The sequence below is a fragment of the Equus caballus genome, chromosome 5 (genome assembly GCF_041296265.1).
Source record: "Equus caballus isolate H_3958 breed thoroughbred chromosome 5, TB-T2T, whole genome shotgun sequence".
Taxonomy (NCBI): domain Eukaryota; kingdom Metazoa; phylum Chordata; class Mammalia; order Perissodactyla; family Equidae; genus Equus; species Equus caballus.
In genome coordinates, this window is record NC_091688.1 from 33,677,255 (window position 1) to 33,692,778 (window position 15,524).

Below are 15,524 nucleotides of genomic sequence, written 5' to 3' on the forward strand. Positions count from 1 at the left end.
AATTACATCAGCCATTAGGAGAAAACCTTGGCTGGGCCTTCACTGTAAGGGTTTTGATTTCAGGGACGCTTGAAATTTTCACCATCTGATTCTAGCTAAATTCTAAAACAAATCTAAATTCTGAAACAATGGGAAATCCTAATTTGATCTCCACCTGTAGCCCCTTAGGCTGCATTCTCTGGAATTGGGAGACTTTTAGCTATGAGTACCTAGTATGATCTACTGAGTACTAATTGATTTATTCATCTTCTCCTCCCAAAGACAGTTGCTATTTTTCCTTATCTCTGTTTTTCTGTGTCATTTGTCATAAAATGGAAAAATGTAGGGCAAGAAGCAGGCATCTCCCTAAGCCTGTTGTCTGGGTAGCCCAAGTAGACTTTGCCATAGGGCCCGCCTATAGACTATGTGCAAAAGGTGGAAGCTGTTGCTAAGGGACATCTTGGAGGTCAAACAAGGCCACAATATTGGTGGGCAAGTGTTAAGCAGTTAAGAGCCATTACAGCACTCGCCACCTCAAGAAGGCTCCTGTCACAGGCTAAGTTGGTCACAGAATGAGGTAGATGATGACAGGTCTCCCACCAACCTCAAGAAAATGTCCATGCAATGATGAGGTACTCTGTAAAGCACACACAATCCCCAAGCCTGTGGCACCTCTCCCTAGGTATTAGTGTGGCTCCACGAGACCAAAGCGTAGCTAAAACTGTTAATGTGCATGTAAGATGAGATTTTCTTTTCTTTTGCCTTGTTTCATGTCTTGAGAGCTTGGCTTTGTGACCCCTTTACTCACGAGGGGTCCCAGTTCATCTTGGGCTTCTGTCGTCTCAACCTTCCTCATTTGTTAGTGCACTACTGCCTACGCAACTGAAGCCTTTGCTTTCTTGGACTCTCTTTGTGGGTGAACTTACCAGATCTTATGAAGGCTGCTTCTTTTGCACTCTCTTTTGCATGCGCCTCTTACGTCCATAGTTAAGCCATAAATGCTTATTGGTTTGCGTCACTATTAAGATCCTACTCACCAATGGTCAGAGGATGGATCCTTTCTTCTTTGTTTTTTTAGATTTTTTTTTCTTTTTCTCCCCAAAGCCCCCCAGTACGTAGTTGTATATTCTTCATTGTGGGTCCTTCTAGTTGTGGTATGTGGGACGCTGCTTCAGCGTGGTTTGATGAGCAGTGCCATGTCTGTGCCCAGGATTTGAACCAACGAAACACTGGGCTGCCTGCAGTGGAGCACGCGAACTTAACCACTCAGCCATGGGGCCAGCCCCAGGATGGATCCTTAAATTGGAAAAACTTCTAAATTGAAAAGAAAAATGTAGCTGAATAGGGTGGGTCAACCTCTTTTCACTTCTTGGGGAAACTCAGACCATCTTTGTCTTGAAAATCCCTGCAGGGCCAGGCTCTGGAGGGTGGTTCAAAGTTCACTTGTCCTTTTCCAATCCCAAAGACTCCCCTGTTCCTCTCAAAATGCTCAAAGATATTGGGACGTTAGAAACTGACAAGGCAAATATGCCCCAGAAACACCATCTTGAGGAAAACTTAAGTGGTTTCTCTGTGTCTTTGTGATATAGCTGGACACGTAGATCAACCTGTAATGTCATTTGACTTGCAACCCAATTTCTGAGAAATCAAGAGTGTAGAGGAGGAAGACATTTCCTCAGCCCACTCTAGGTCCTTCTGCCTGGGCTATGAATTAAATTGACATTAGACAGAATAACAGGAGGAAATTACACAAAGCTTTATAACATGTATACATGGGAGAGACCCAGAAAAACTAAGTAACCCACCAAAATGGCAGAAGCTCTCACCTTCAATACCATCCTCAGCTAAAGACAAAAGAGGATGTTGAGGGTGGGTGGAATCAGTTATGGGAGATTACCAGAAAAGTACAGTAAACAAGAGTAAGGTTATTATGCAGATTTAAGTCCTTGCCTTCCGCATTGATAAGAGTTTCTAGAGATAAGGTCATCCCCTCTTCTTCCTGGTACACAGAAGGAGACACCTTCACAGATGATGATTTCCTTTACAAACGTAAATGTCTCTTAACAAAAGGTAACTTCTACTTTTCAGAGTTTCTCTCACATCTGCAGTTTTTAAAAGTAACCAGCCCAGGAGCTGTGGTTACCACAGAGGAAGAGGGGAGGGGGGAGGGCAAAAGGGGTGATTAGGCTCACATGTGTGGTGATGGACTATAATTAGATTTTGGGTGGTGAACATGATGTAATCTACACAGAATTTGAAATATATTACAATGTACTTCTGAAGCTATGTAACTTTTTAACAACTGTTGCCAATCTTTTTTTTTCTTCTGCTTTATCTCCCCAAACCGCCCCCCACCCCCGCCGCCATACATAGTTGTATATCTTAGTTGTGGGTCCTTCTAGTTGTAGCACATGGGACACCACCTCAATGTGACCTGATGAGCAGTGCCATGTCCGCGCCCAGGATCCGAACCCTGGGCCACTGCAGTGGAGCATGAGAACTTAACCACTAGGCCACGGGGCTGGCCCTGAAAGCTATATAATGTTATAACTGAATGTTACTGCAATAAAAAATAAGAAATAAAATAAAATAATGATTATTCTATATTTTGGTTGTATATATTCTATGTAATTACAGTTTTTCAATTTGTTTTTAAAACATATCATACATTTTAAAGTATTTTATCTGTTTTTAAATGACATATTAAAACTAATATTAAAAATGGGAAATTTTAATTATTCCCTTGTATTTTCTAATGATGTTTAATTTTTCATTTAAAATTAACATGTTAGTTCTTAGGAGCTTATGATTGCAGTCTTCCTTTAATTGTAATTACTTTTCAATGGTGAAATATCTATCACTGATCATTTATTGCCTTTTGCATTGAATTTCATTTCATATTATATTAAAGTTACCAGGTCTGAATTACTTGTTACATTTGCACAATAAAATGTTTTTCTGAAAATAAAATAATAATAAAACAAAAATAATAAAAATAAAAAATAAAAGTAACCAGCCCAAAATAGTCCTCATGCAAAAGACACATATCTTTGGCTGGCCAATTCCAATTCCCCTCAAGAGCAATTGTTGTTAAGAAATCCTTGCAAGACTGGAAATTCAGCTCTAGAGGCAGTTCAGGTTCCACTCATTTCACTTATCTCAAAGAGAGATATCTCTGGGGAATATCTAGCCCATCACTAATTCCTAGGACTGAAGAAAAAAGAAGGAAAAGGGAAAGAAAAATGGCCATAAGTGCACCCTCACAAAAACCTAGAATCTTGAGTGTCTTATTCACAAATATTAGTAAAAAAAAAAAAAAAAAGGATTAAAACAAAATTTGGATTCATAACTAGGGAGCTTTGTATTACTGTACCAGATTCATGGCAGTAATTTTAAAACAATAGCTGTTGAGACTCTGTGTGTGTGTGTCTATATGTATGTTATGTATGTCTGATATTTTGCCTCTAGCTGGTATAATTTCTAAAGAGTTCCATTCAATTGGTTTAAAGTAAGCACTTATATAAATTATTTCTAAATGTAATAGAAATTAGACCAAATGTCTTTCAAGTTAACATGATATAAGTCAATCCTTGATAACTGAAAGCTTATTTAAGGGTGTTGGTTTGATTAAAATGGACACGTTCTCCAAGTTGTCAGCAATGGATATGATGCAGACATGCAGCCTTTATTATACATTTACGGGTCATATAAGCTGATATTATCTCTATTATAAAACTGCTTAGCTAAAATAATAACTTAAAATGGTGGCTAATTTTGTCTAATGTCTCATGAAGTTTTGTAGGCAATCTAAATAATTATTGGGAACAAGTAGACTAAATAGATGTGGAAAAGATAAAAGTGCTTTTTAACAATAATTATGTATTATGTCATGTGTATTTAAAATAACTTCCAAAGTCTTTCTGGTAGCTTGAAACTTTGAAGTTTTGCTAGACAAAATTAAATGAAAATTCATTGGATATCTGGGTCATTTTCAAATAAAATAACATACTGAAATATTTTTGTTAAATATGTATAAGTTTATCTACTTTTGGCTTCTTGTTACAGACAAACTAAAATACTTTTGGGCCTATTACTAAATACGTCTTGTATTTTATTAAACATTGTACTATGAATTAGCATGTTTCTGGAAATTATGAAAACCGTTTAGAATGCTAATATCAAAGACAATTCATAATTGCTTTTTAGTCTTCACTAAGGTCTGCAAGGTTTAAAAATTCTACTAAAAATTAATAAGGAAAATATCTTGGTATTCAAGGAAAGCAAGATATATGTTTTCAGTAAGGAAGGCATAAAGAATGGAAATATTTTTGAGAGGGCGGAGCAAAATGGCGGGGTGAGCTGACCCGGGAATCTCTCCCCTCCAAAATACAACAAAAGATTGGAAGAACTGAATTTCAGAGAATAAACATAATGCCAGCTCGTTAGAGACCTACAATACCAAGAAGGAGGAGATCATAAACCTAGCTTTACACCTTCGGAGGCGCTGGAACGGTAGGAGAGAACATCGCTCCCTCCCCTAGAGTCTGCGATCGCTGTGGCGCGGGTCGGGAAGGAGCAGGGGAGGGGCCGCGTGACCGGGGGATCCTCCAGGACTCCTGCCACTGATTCAGTGGAGGCCCGCTGACAGGGGGGAAAGCTTCTGTCGGCTGGGACCCTATAAAGCAAGGGCCTTGGGAGACCAGAGAACAGAACTGATCTGAACCCAGACCGGTGCGTGTGAGTAACAGCCCCTCCCCCACAGCAAAGCCAGTGGGCGCACCCATCTTGCCCCAAGGCGGAGAGCTAACACGCCGCTCTCGACCCCCATCTAGTGGCGACAGGCTGTAACTGCAACTGAATTCTACCACCATGAGAAAAAACCTCTCCTCTACCATCCAGCAATTTATAAAAGCCCCAGACCAGAAGGAAAACAATAAAAACACACAATTAAGTCCTGAGGACTTGGAATTAGGTAAACTAAGTGATAATGAATTCAGAGCAGCTATAATCAAAAAACTCAATGAGGTAGAGAGAAAGATAGAGAAACAAGCCGAGTTCTGGAGTTACTTCACAAAAGAGATTGAAATCATAAAGAAGAATCAAACAGAATTACTTGAGATGAAAAACACAGTGGACCAGATAAAACAGAATACGGATTCCCTGAATGCCCGTGTAGACAATATAGAGGAGCAAATCAGCATAATCGAGGACAGACAGGCTGAATGGCACCAGAGAGAAGAAGAAAGAGAACTAAGAATTAAAAAACATGAGGAAAATCTCCGAGAGATAATGGATTCAATGAGGAGTAAGAACATAAAGATCATAGGAATTCCCGAGAATATGGAAAAGGAAAATGGAGCAGAAAGTGTGCTTAACGAAATTATTGAAGAGAACTTCCCAAATCTAGTGATCAAAGGAGAAATGTGTGTAGAGGAGGGTTTTAGATCTCCTAGATTTGTCAATGTAAAAAGACCCACCACAAGGCACATAATAGTAAAGTTGGCAAGTAGGAATGATAAGGAAAGAATACTCAGGGAAGTAAAGAAAAAAAAGAGAATAACCTATAAAGGAGCCCCTATCACACTGTCAGCGGATTTCTCTACAGAAACCCTACAAGCTAGGAGAGAATGGAGTGATATATTCAAAGCTTTAAAGGATAAAAACCTTCAGCCAAGAATACTCTATCCAGCAAGAATTTCCTTCAGATATGAGGGAGAAATTAAATCTTTTCCAGACAAACAAATTTAAGGGAATTTGTAACTAAAAGCCCTCCATTACAAGAAATCCTCAAGAAGGCTCTCATACTTGAAAAAAGAAAAAAGGGAGAAAGGGGACACAAGCCACAGACGAGGGAGACCGATGGATAGAACCAGAACAGGATAGCAAATATTCAACTATAGCATTAGGGCAAAAATAAGGAAACTACCAAAACAAGGACGATCTTAGCACTCTAACTACAAACTAATAAGACAAGTTGGAATAAAAAATGAAAATAATTATTTAGGAGGGGAAGAGCAAAGGGTCTAAATCAGTATTGGTCAAGTAAGTAAGAGACCACCAGAGAATAGACTATATTATACACGAGATTCTAAATACAAACTTCAAGGTAGACACTAAAATAAAGTATAGAACAGAGTCACAAATCATACATAAGGAAAAATCTAAGAAACCCAGCATAAGAAATTGCAGTATTAAATGGATAGTCTAAAGCACACAGGAAAAGAAACACAGGAAAACAAGATAATGAGCGACAGATTGACAGCATTAAGTCCACATGCATCAATAATCACTCTCAATGTGAACGGATTGAACTCTCCAATAAAAAGACACAGAGTGGCAAAATGGATTAAAGAACACGATCCAACAATCTGTTGCCTCCAGGAAACACACCTCAGCCCCAAGGACAAACACAGACTCAGGGTGAAGGGTGGAGGACAATACTTCAAGCAAATAGCAAGGAAAAAAAGGCAGGTGTTGCAAGTCTCATATCAGACCAAGTGGATTTCAAAATAAGACAGGTAAAGAGAGACACAGAGGGACAATATATAATGATCAAAGGGACACTTCATCAAGAAGAAATAACGCTTATAAATATCTATGCACCCAACACAGGAGCACCAAGATTCATAAAGCAACTATTAACAGACCTAAAGGAAGATGTTAAAAACAACGCAATAATAGGAGGGGACCTCAACACCCCACTCACATCAATGGACAGATCATCCAGACAGAAAATCAACAAGGAAATAGTGGAGCTGAATGAAAAACTAAAACAATTGGACTTAATAGACATATATAGATCACTCCACCCTGAAGGAGCTGAATACACATTCTTCTCAAGTGCACATGGAACATTCTCTAGGATAGACCATATGTTGGGAAACAAGGCAAGCCTCTACAAGTTTAAAAACATTGAAATAATAACAAGCATCTTCTCAGATCATAGTGCTATAAGGCTAGAAATTAATTACAAGAAAAAAGTTGAGAAAGCCACAAAGATGTGGAGACTAAACAACACACTACTGAACAAGCAATGGATCATTGAAGAAATTAAAGAAGAAATCAAAAAATACCTGGAAACAAATGAAAATGATAGCATGCCATACCAACTCATATGGGATACAGCAAAAGCTGTATTAAGAGGAAAATTCATCGCAATACAGGCACAGCTTAACAAACAAGAAAAATCCCAAATAAGCAACCTTAAAGCACACCTACCTGAACTAGAGAAAAAAGAACAAATGAAGCCCAAAGTCAGCAGAAGGAGAGAAATAATAAAAATCAGAGCAGAAATAAATACTATTGAAATGAAAAAGGCAGTAGAAAGGATCAATGAGACAAAGAGCTGGTTTTTTGAGAAGATAAATGAAATTGACAAACCACTAGCCAGACTTATAAAGAAAAAAAGGGAGAAAGCTCAAATAAACAAAATCAGAAATGAGCGAGGAGAAATAACAACAGACTCTGCAGAAATACAACAGATTATAAGAGAATACTACAAAAAACTATATGCCAACAGAATGGATACCCTAGAGGAAATGGATAAATTCTTGGACTCCTACAGTCTCCCAAAGCTCACTCAAGAAGAGGCAGACAATTTGAACAGACCAATCACAAGGAAAGAGATTGCAACGGCAATCAAAAACATCCCAAAGAATAAAACCCCAGGACCAGATGGCTTTCCTGGGGGATTCTACCAAACTTTCTGAGAGGATTTAATACCCATCCTTTTCAAGCTATTCCAAAAAATTAGGGAAGATGGAACACTTCCTAACACATTCTATGAGGCCAACATCACGCTGATACCAAAACCTGACAAGGACACCATGAAAAAAGAGAACTACAGGCCAATATCACTGATGCACATAGGTGCAAAAATTCTAAACAAAATTTTGGCAACCAGAATTCAGCAATTCATCAAAAGAATCATACATCAGGATCAGGTGGGATTCATACCAGGGACACAGGGATGGTTCAACATCCGCAAATCAATCAACGTGATACACCACATCAACAAACTGAGGAATACAAACCACATGATCATCTCAATAGATGCAGAGAAGGCATTTGACAAGATCCAACAGCCATTTATGATAAAAACTCTGACCAAAATGGGCATAGAAGGAAACTACTTCAACATAATAAAGGCCATATACGACAAACCCATAGCCAACATCATACTCAATGGGCAAAAACTGAACCCCATCCCCCTGAAAACAGAAACAAGACAAGGATGCCCTCTATCACCACTCTTATTTAACATAGTACTGGAGGTCCTGGCCAGAGCAATCAGGCAAGAAAAAGGAATAAAAGGAGTCCAAATAGGGAGGGAAGAAGTGAAACTCTCGCTGTTTGCAGACGACATGATCTTATATATAGAAAACCCCAAAGAATCCATTGGAAAACTCTTAGAAGTAATCAACAACTACAGCAAAGTTGCAGGGTATAAAATCAATTTGCATAAATCAGTAGCATTTCTATACTCCAGCAATGAACCAACAGAAAAAGAACTCAAGAATACAATACCATTCACAATCGCAACAAAAGGAATAAAATACCTTGGGGTAAATTTAACTAAGGAAGTGAAGGACCTATATAATGAAAATTACAAGGCCTTTCTGAGAGAATTGGATGATGACATAAGGAGATGGAAAGACATTCCATGTACATGGATTGGAAGAATAAACATAGTTAAAATGTCCATTCTACCTAAAGCAATCTACAGATTCAATGCCATCCCAATCAGAATCCCAATGACATTCTTTACAGAATTAGAACAAAGAATCCTAAAATTCATATGGGGCAACAAAAGGCCCCGAATTGCTAAAGCAATCTTGAGAAAAAAGAACAAAACGGGAGGCATCACAATCCCTGACTTCAAAACATACTACAAAGCTACAGTAATCAAAACAGCATGGTACTGGTACAAAAACAGGTGCACAGATCAATGGAACAGAACTGAAAGCCCAGAAATAAAACCACACATCTATGGACAGCTTATCTTTGACAAAGGAGCTGAGGGCATACAATGGAGAAAAGAAAGTCTTTTCAACAAATGGTGCTGGGAAAACTGGAAAGCCACATGTAAAAGAATGAAAATTGACCATTCTTTTTCACCATTCACCAAAGTAAACTCAAACTGGATTAAAGACCTAAAGGTGAGACCTGAAACCATAAGGCTTCTGGAAGAAAACGTAGGCAGTACACTCTTTGACATCAGTATTAAAAGGATCTTTTCGGACACCATGCCTTCTCAGAGAAGGGAAACAATAGAAAGAATAAACAAATGGGACTTCATCAGATTAAAGAGCTTCTTCAAGGCAAATGAAAACAGGATTGAAACAAAAAAACAACCCACTAACTGGGAAAAAATATTTGCAAGTCATATATCTGACAAAGGCTTAATATCCTTAATATATAAAGAACTCTCGCAACTCAACCACAAAACATCAAACAACCCAATCAAAAAATGGGCTGGAGACATGAACAGACATTTCTCCAAAGAAGATATACTGATGGCCAATAGGCACATGAAAAGATGCTCATCATTGCTGATCATCAGGGAAATGCAAATCAAAACTACACTAAGATATCACCTTACACCCGTTAGAATGACAAAAGTATCTAAAACTAATAGCAACAAATGTTGGAGAGGTTGCGGAGAAAAAGGAACCCTCATACACTGCTGGTGGGAATGCAAACTGGTGCAGCCACTATGGAAAACAGTATGGAGATTCCTCAAAAAACTAAAAATAGAACTACCATACGATCCAGCCATCCCACTACTGGGTATTTATCCAAAGAGCCTGAAGTCAGCAATCCCAAAAGTCCTGTGCACCCCAATGTTTATTGCAGCACTGTTTACAATAGCCAAGATGTGGAAGCAACCTAAGTGCCCATCAACGGACGAATGGATAAAGAAGATGTGGTACATATATACAATGGAATACTACTCAGCTGCAAAACAGAACAAAATCATTCCATTTGCAATAACATGGATGGACCTTGAGAGGATTATGTTAAGTGAAATAAGCCAGCAAGAGAAAGATAATCTGTGTATGACTCCACTCATATGAGGAATTTAAAACTATGGACCAAGAACAGTTTAGTGGATACCAGGGGAAAGGTGGGGTGGGGGGTGGGCACAAAGGGTGAAGTGGTGCACCTACAACATGACTGACAAACATTAATGTACAATTGAAATTTCACAAGATTGTAACCTATCAATAACTCAATAAAAAAAATAATAATAATAATAAAAAGAATGGAAATATTTTTGTTCGTTTTGTTGAGAAAATAAATTTAGGGGCCAGCCTCGTGGCTGAGTGGTTAAGTTCACACGCTCCACATCAGCTGCCCAGAGTTTTGCCAGTTTGGATTCTGGGTGTGGACATAACACCATTCATCAAGCAGTGCTAAGGTGGCATCCCACGTAGCAGAGCCAGAAGAACCTACAACTAGAATATGCAACGATGCTCTGGGCGGCTTTGGGGAGAAGAAGAAAAGAAGGAAAAAAAGAAGACTGGCAACAGATGTTAGCTCATGTTCCAATCTTTAAAAAAGAAAAAGAAAATAAATTTGCCTTAAAGCCCTAGAAGGGAAAAAAGAAGGCATGGGACAAATTCTGAGTGTAAAAAGAAAATTATAGAAGATTTGTGAAAGAGAAAGCCTGAAAAGAGTTTTATGCATGGTCAAGTTAGCTAAGATTGCAATAAATTTAATTAGGTGAATGAGCTTTAACATAAAAAGTAAGCTGGTACAAAATTAAAATTTTGTCCTTTTTTTTTTTTTTGAGGAAGATTAGCCCTGAGCTAACTGCTGCCAATCCTTCTCTTTTTGCTGAGGAAGACTGGCCCTGAGCTGACATCTGTGCCCATCTTCTTCTACTTTATATGTGGGATGCCTACCACAGCATGGCTTGCCAAGCAGTGCCATGTCTACACCCAGGATCCGAATCAGCAAACCCCAGGCTGCCAAAGCAGAACGTGCGGACTTAACCACTGCAGCACCAGGCCAGCCCCTGTTCTCTCTCTTGGGATAATTTCCCCAGACTTTTAGTCTGCTCTTGATAAAGAGCTTATAAAAGGTTTTTCTTTATTTTTGAGTAAGTTTACCTAAAAGACAGAAGATCAATCTTTTATTAAAATAATTTCCTATGTTCAATAATACTGAAGTCTCTCTATTAAGGTTTTTAAACTGTTTTAACTCCCTCATTGCCCTTGACTGTTTCTGTTGTCACTTTGATTGAATTGTTTTGCAGTGACTGTTGTTTCCTATTAGACCAAGTGTTTTAAAAAACTTTTGATATTTTTGACAAGCTTCTCTCAAAATTCAAATAATAAGTGAGGTCTTTCTTTTGACCTGAAGGGAAAAAAGTTTTCTTTAAGAATTTTCAGAGGCCCCTGGGACTACTCAAAGAAATTTGTTCTCTCTCTTCCTATAAAGAAAAAGGTGCTAAACTAATTAGGCTTATTTGGTATATTAAATTGCATGGGAAGCTTTATTAAATAAGTGATGATAAACCTTTTTAGGTGGTATTATGTGGATGTTATTAATATAAATGTTTTAAAAATTATATAACACTCCTAAAATTCTGATCTGTCCTGGTTGCCAGCCATAATTCTAGTTACTATCTTGAAGTGTTGTATGTCACAGAAATAGCCAAGTTTCTTTTTCAATTTCCCTTCTGAGTCTTTTGTCACTTGCAGATAGTTGCTGTTTTACTCTGATGCTTTTGCAAATATGTTTCATCTTCAGAGAGATTCATGGAAAAGACACTGACACTTACTCTAGAATACAGGTTTCTGATAAACTTTCAGATCATAAAACTGAACTGGGTAAGAAATTACAGAACTCTAATGGAGAAACTGATGACTTCATGAAACTGCTAACAGAAGGTTAAGAATCTATTACACAGGACCGAATGAACTGATGAGGGTGATTATAATTTATATAACTTTTTTGAGATATTGCTGATTTTTTTAATGTTTTTGGGTTTTTCCAGATTTTAGGAAACCTTTTTCTCTTTTCCTTAAGCTAACTGTGATTTATAACAATTTGGTAAAATTATACCTTTGTAGGCAAAATTGAAACATTCTTTTTTTTCTCCCTAGCTTATCCCTCCAGAATTCGGAAACCCTTAGTGAGGTGAGTGCTGTTTTCATGGCAATACAGTTACTTGCTTAAGTTCAGTAAGAATCTGTTCTCCTTATAACAGGACACAATTCATTATATTACCAAGCCTTTGACTGGAATGTCGTATTTGAGAGAAACATGCAGACTCAGATATGACAAGTCAGCTTTTGAAGAATAAAGGTCGACTTTATGGAATAAAGCCACCTGGAAATATTAGCCTGGTCTCTTAGTTACAGGATTCCAAGTGAGTAAAGAAGGTCACTTCCCTGACAGATGCAAAAGACCTCAGGATATTTGGGGAAACCTCAAAAAAAAAAGAGAGGAATTCACCGAAATCTATAGGTATTGCAGCCAAAGTCTGATGGCAACTCCTTGCTTTGGTTTTCCTGGCCTTGAGAGGCCAATAAATTTCAATCTGAGATTCCTTATAAAAAGTTCCAGGGGAGCAGATTTAAAACAACCTCTATAGTCAATTGCTTTTCTTGTTGTATTTATATAAATAATTGGGCCAATTTTATTAAACCTAAACTTATTGGACAAACCAACGAGTCTTAATTGGCCATCTTTGGTTAAAATGAAGGTGATTTAAAGACAAAAATTCTGTTTCAAATGAAACTATAGTACACATTCATGGATATTAGGTTCTAGTTCTGATACTTGTCTTTGAGGTTTTGTTTTATATCTATTAACTGGACTGGATCTTGAATTCTACTAGTCTCCTGAAATATCTGTCTACAAATCTCCAAACTAACATTTTCCATTTTTCCGTCATTTTCATTTAGAATCACTGAGAACTGAACCTGCCCTTTTTCCTGAAGCCCTACAAACTGAAGCTGGACATCTTTATATAAATTTTAGAGAGGGGCTGGCTTGGTGGCTCAGTGGCTAAGTGCACACATTCCACTTCAGCAGCCCAGGCTTCGCCAGTTTGGATCCCGGGTGCGGACGTGGCACCCCTTGAAAAGCCATGCTATGGTAGGCATCCCACATATAAAGTAGAGGAAGATGGGCATGGATGTTAGCTCAGGGCTAATCTTCCTCAAAAAAAAAAAAAAGGATTCATGTTGGTTGCTGTGTAAGCTGCTCTGAAAGATACCTGAACACCTAATGACATCATCAGAGACATTTCAAATTATAAAAGAGACCTCAACTCTGACATCTAGAAATTCTTTGACTGGCTGATCCCCGGGCTCAGAAACTGGTCTATAATTTGCACTGACCATTGACCTTGTTTTTCTTGTTGTTTCCCTAGAAATGCTTCTTATTAAATACCTGGTTTCTTGCTTACCCAATATAGGCCTAATTTTGGGAGCCCCCTCACATCACCTTGCTAAAAGACTGGTTTAATGAAATGGAACAACCTACGCCCTTTATCAGTAGGCGGAAGCCACAACAGTCATTGGTCTATGTCCCTTGAGATTGAGGAATGAACAACAAAAAGAGGGGATTTGTAGCTGCAGGCCCTCCAGCACCAGTTCAACTGACCCTCTCTCTTATCAACAGAGTGGTTAAGAATTGTCTTAATCTGCAAAGTTGCATCACCATGGCATGTGCAAAAGAAGATATCATGTCCTGAAATGACCTTGGAACCAACCCACAGAACCCAAGGACTGAGACATGACCAGAACTTGAAAGTCGGACTCTTATCAGAAGTGAGGGGTCCCTCATTCAGGAAGATCTGGTGTTAAAATTCCTTCCTCGCCTCATCAAAAATGTTTAGGACTCCATCCTAAATGTTTAGAACCCTATCATAAGTGTTTAAAACCTTACCATAAATGCTTGAAGCCCACCAATCAAAGCCTGTCCTACCAGTATTTCTGTGGACCAGCCCATGCTCCCTAACCTCTTAAATCTTACCCCAAATCCTGAATCAGGAATACAGATCTGAGGGTACATGCCGCCTGTCTCCCTGAAGATTGATTTCACAGAATAAAAGCTGATTCTCCCCCAAAGGCTGATGCCATAACTAATTGGCTTGTTTATGCACATCAGGCAGAGAACTCCAATTTCGTGTGGTAATGTGACCTTTCAGATTTGTATTTTAGAGCCTGTTATCTCCATGAATTATCCTTGTAGAAAAAGCCTGCCCCTAGATACCTAGAGGCCTCACCTGCACTAGGCATCCTGCCGTGAAAGCCTGGGCTGGGTCCCACTGGTCTTTCTCCATAAAGGACTCAGGAGCCTCAACCCACACCAGGAGCCTCTACAAGAAAGCTCTCAGTCTCCACCCAGCTGGCAACTCTCAGCAACTGGTGTCAGTGTGGAGGGAAGGTGGGAGCTCTGTGAGCTGGAAGAAAGTGCTGTTGAGACTCAAACTAGGTCTGTGAGTTGGGGGAGCCCTGACTCCAGCTCAGAGATATGTGGGGTTTAGGGCAAGGGGTCCTTGGCCTTTGAGTTTTTGTGGGACTGGACAAGGGTAGGGGGTGGGGTCGGGATAGAGAGAAAAACCAATGGTTGAAACCTTAACCATCATCTTGTTTTCCTTAGATTACAATGACCCCACTTGGCTTCCTGCTGTTTCACATTGTATTCACCAACCAGGAAGCTCTTTGAACTCCATCCTTTTGGGTTTTTATGGAGGCTTCATTACATAAGGCATGATTGATTAAATCATTGGCCATTGGTGATTGATTCAACTTCCAGCCCCTTTCCTCTTCCGGGGAGGGAGGCTGGGGGACTAAAAGTTCCAATCCTCTAATCAAATGGTTGATTCCTCTGCTGACCAGTTCCCACCCTTAGGTGACCTAGGGGCATTCCGAAAGTCACCTCATTAACACACAAAAGACATCTTTATCACTTAGGAAATTCCAGTGGTTTTAGGAGTTCTGTGCAGAAAATGAGGACAAAGAACAAACATATATTTCTTATTATAAATCACAATATCACAATCTTGAACCCCAAACTCCCTTTCAGTGTCTACTACCAGATAAGCCAATGTGAACACCAGCCCATGTATTAACATACATGTTATATTATAATTAGGTATGATGAGGCTAGTAGACAGAAATGTGGGCAATAGCTTTTATCGTGGTTTTCATAGGAAGGAACAGGTGAGGCAGGGTAAGCAGGCCTAGGATTGGCTAGTTTGAATAATTTCAGCAGGTCCTGGATCATAGGGCTGTCCCTAGTTGTCTGATACCTGATCCTGGGTGACTAGGGCAGGTGGATAGTGGCCTAGATTATAAGATCCCAAAAGACAGGTGGTTGGGGGTATGGGCCCTGGATTGCATATGAAAGGCACACTCACAACCAAGTTGCTTGCTATCTTTAGGAATTAGTTAACCTCCAGTCTGTCCAGTGTCAACAAGGCCCCAAGAAGTCAAAGCATTGTTACCTAAAGTTCAGTCTCTGAACTCAGTGCCAATCCAAATAATGAGAACAGAGTTTTGGGTGAAAAGGAAAGCAATCCA

General features: G+C 39.0%; 1 long non-coding RNA gene across 1 annotated transcript; it reads left to right on the forward strand.

Moving 5' to 3' along the window:
- The first annotated feature begins 12,029 nt into the window (after positions 1-12,029).
- Positions 12,030-13,406, forward strand: LOC138924055 (uncharacterized). The gene is made up of 2 exons (XR_011438617.1): positions 12,030-12,126; positions 12,897-13,406. It is a non-coding gene; the product is annotated as an uncharacterized lncRNA (long non-coding RNA).
- The last annotated feature ends 2,118 nt before the right edge of the window (positions 13,407-15,524 follow it).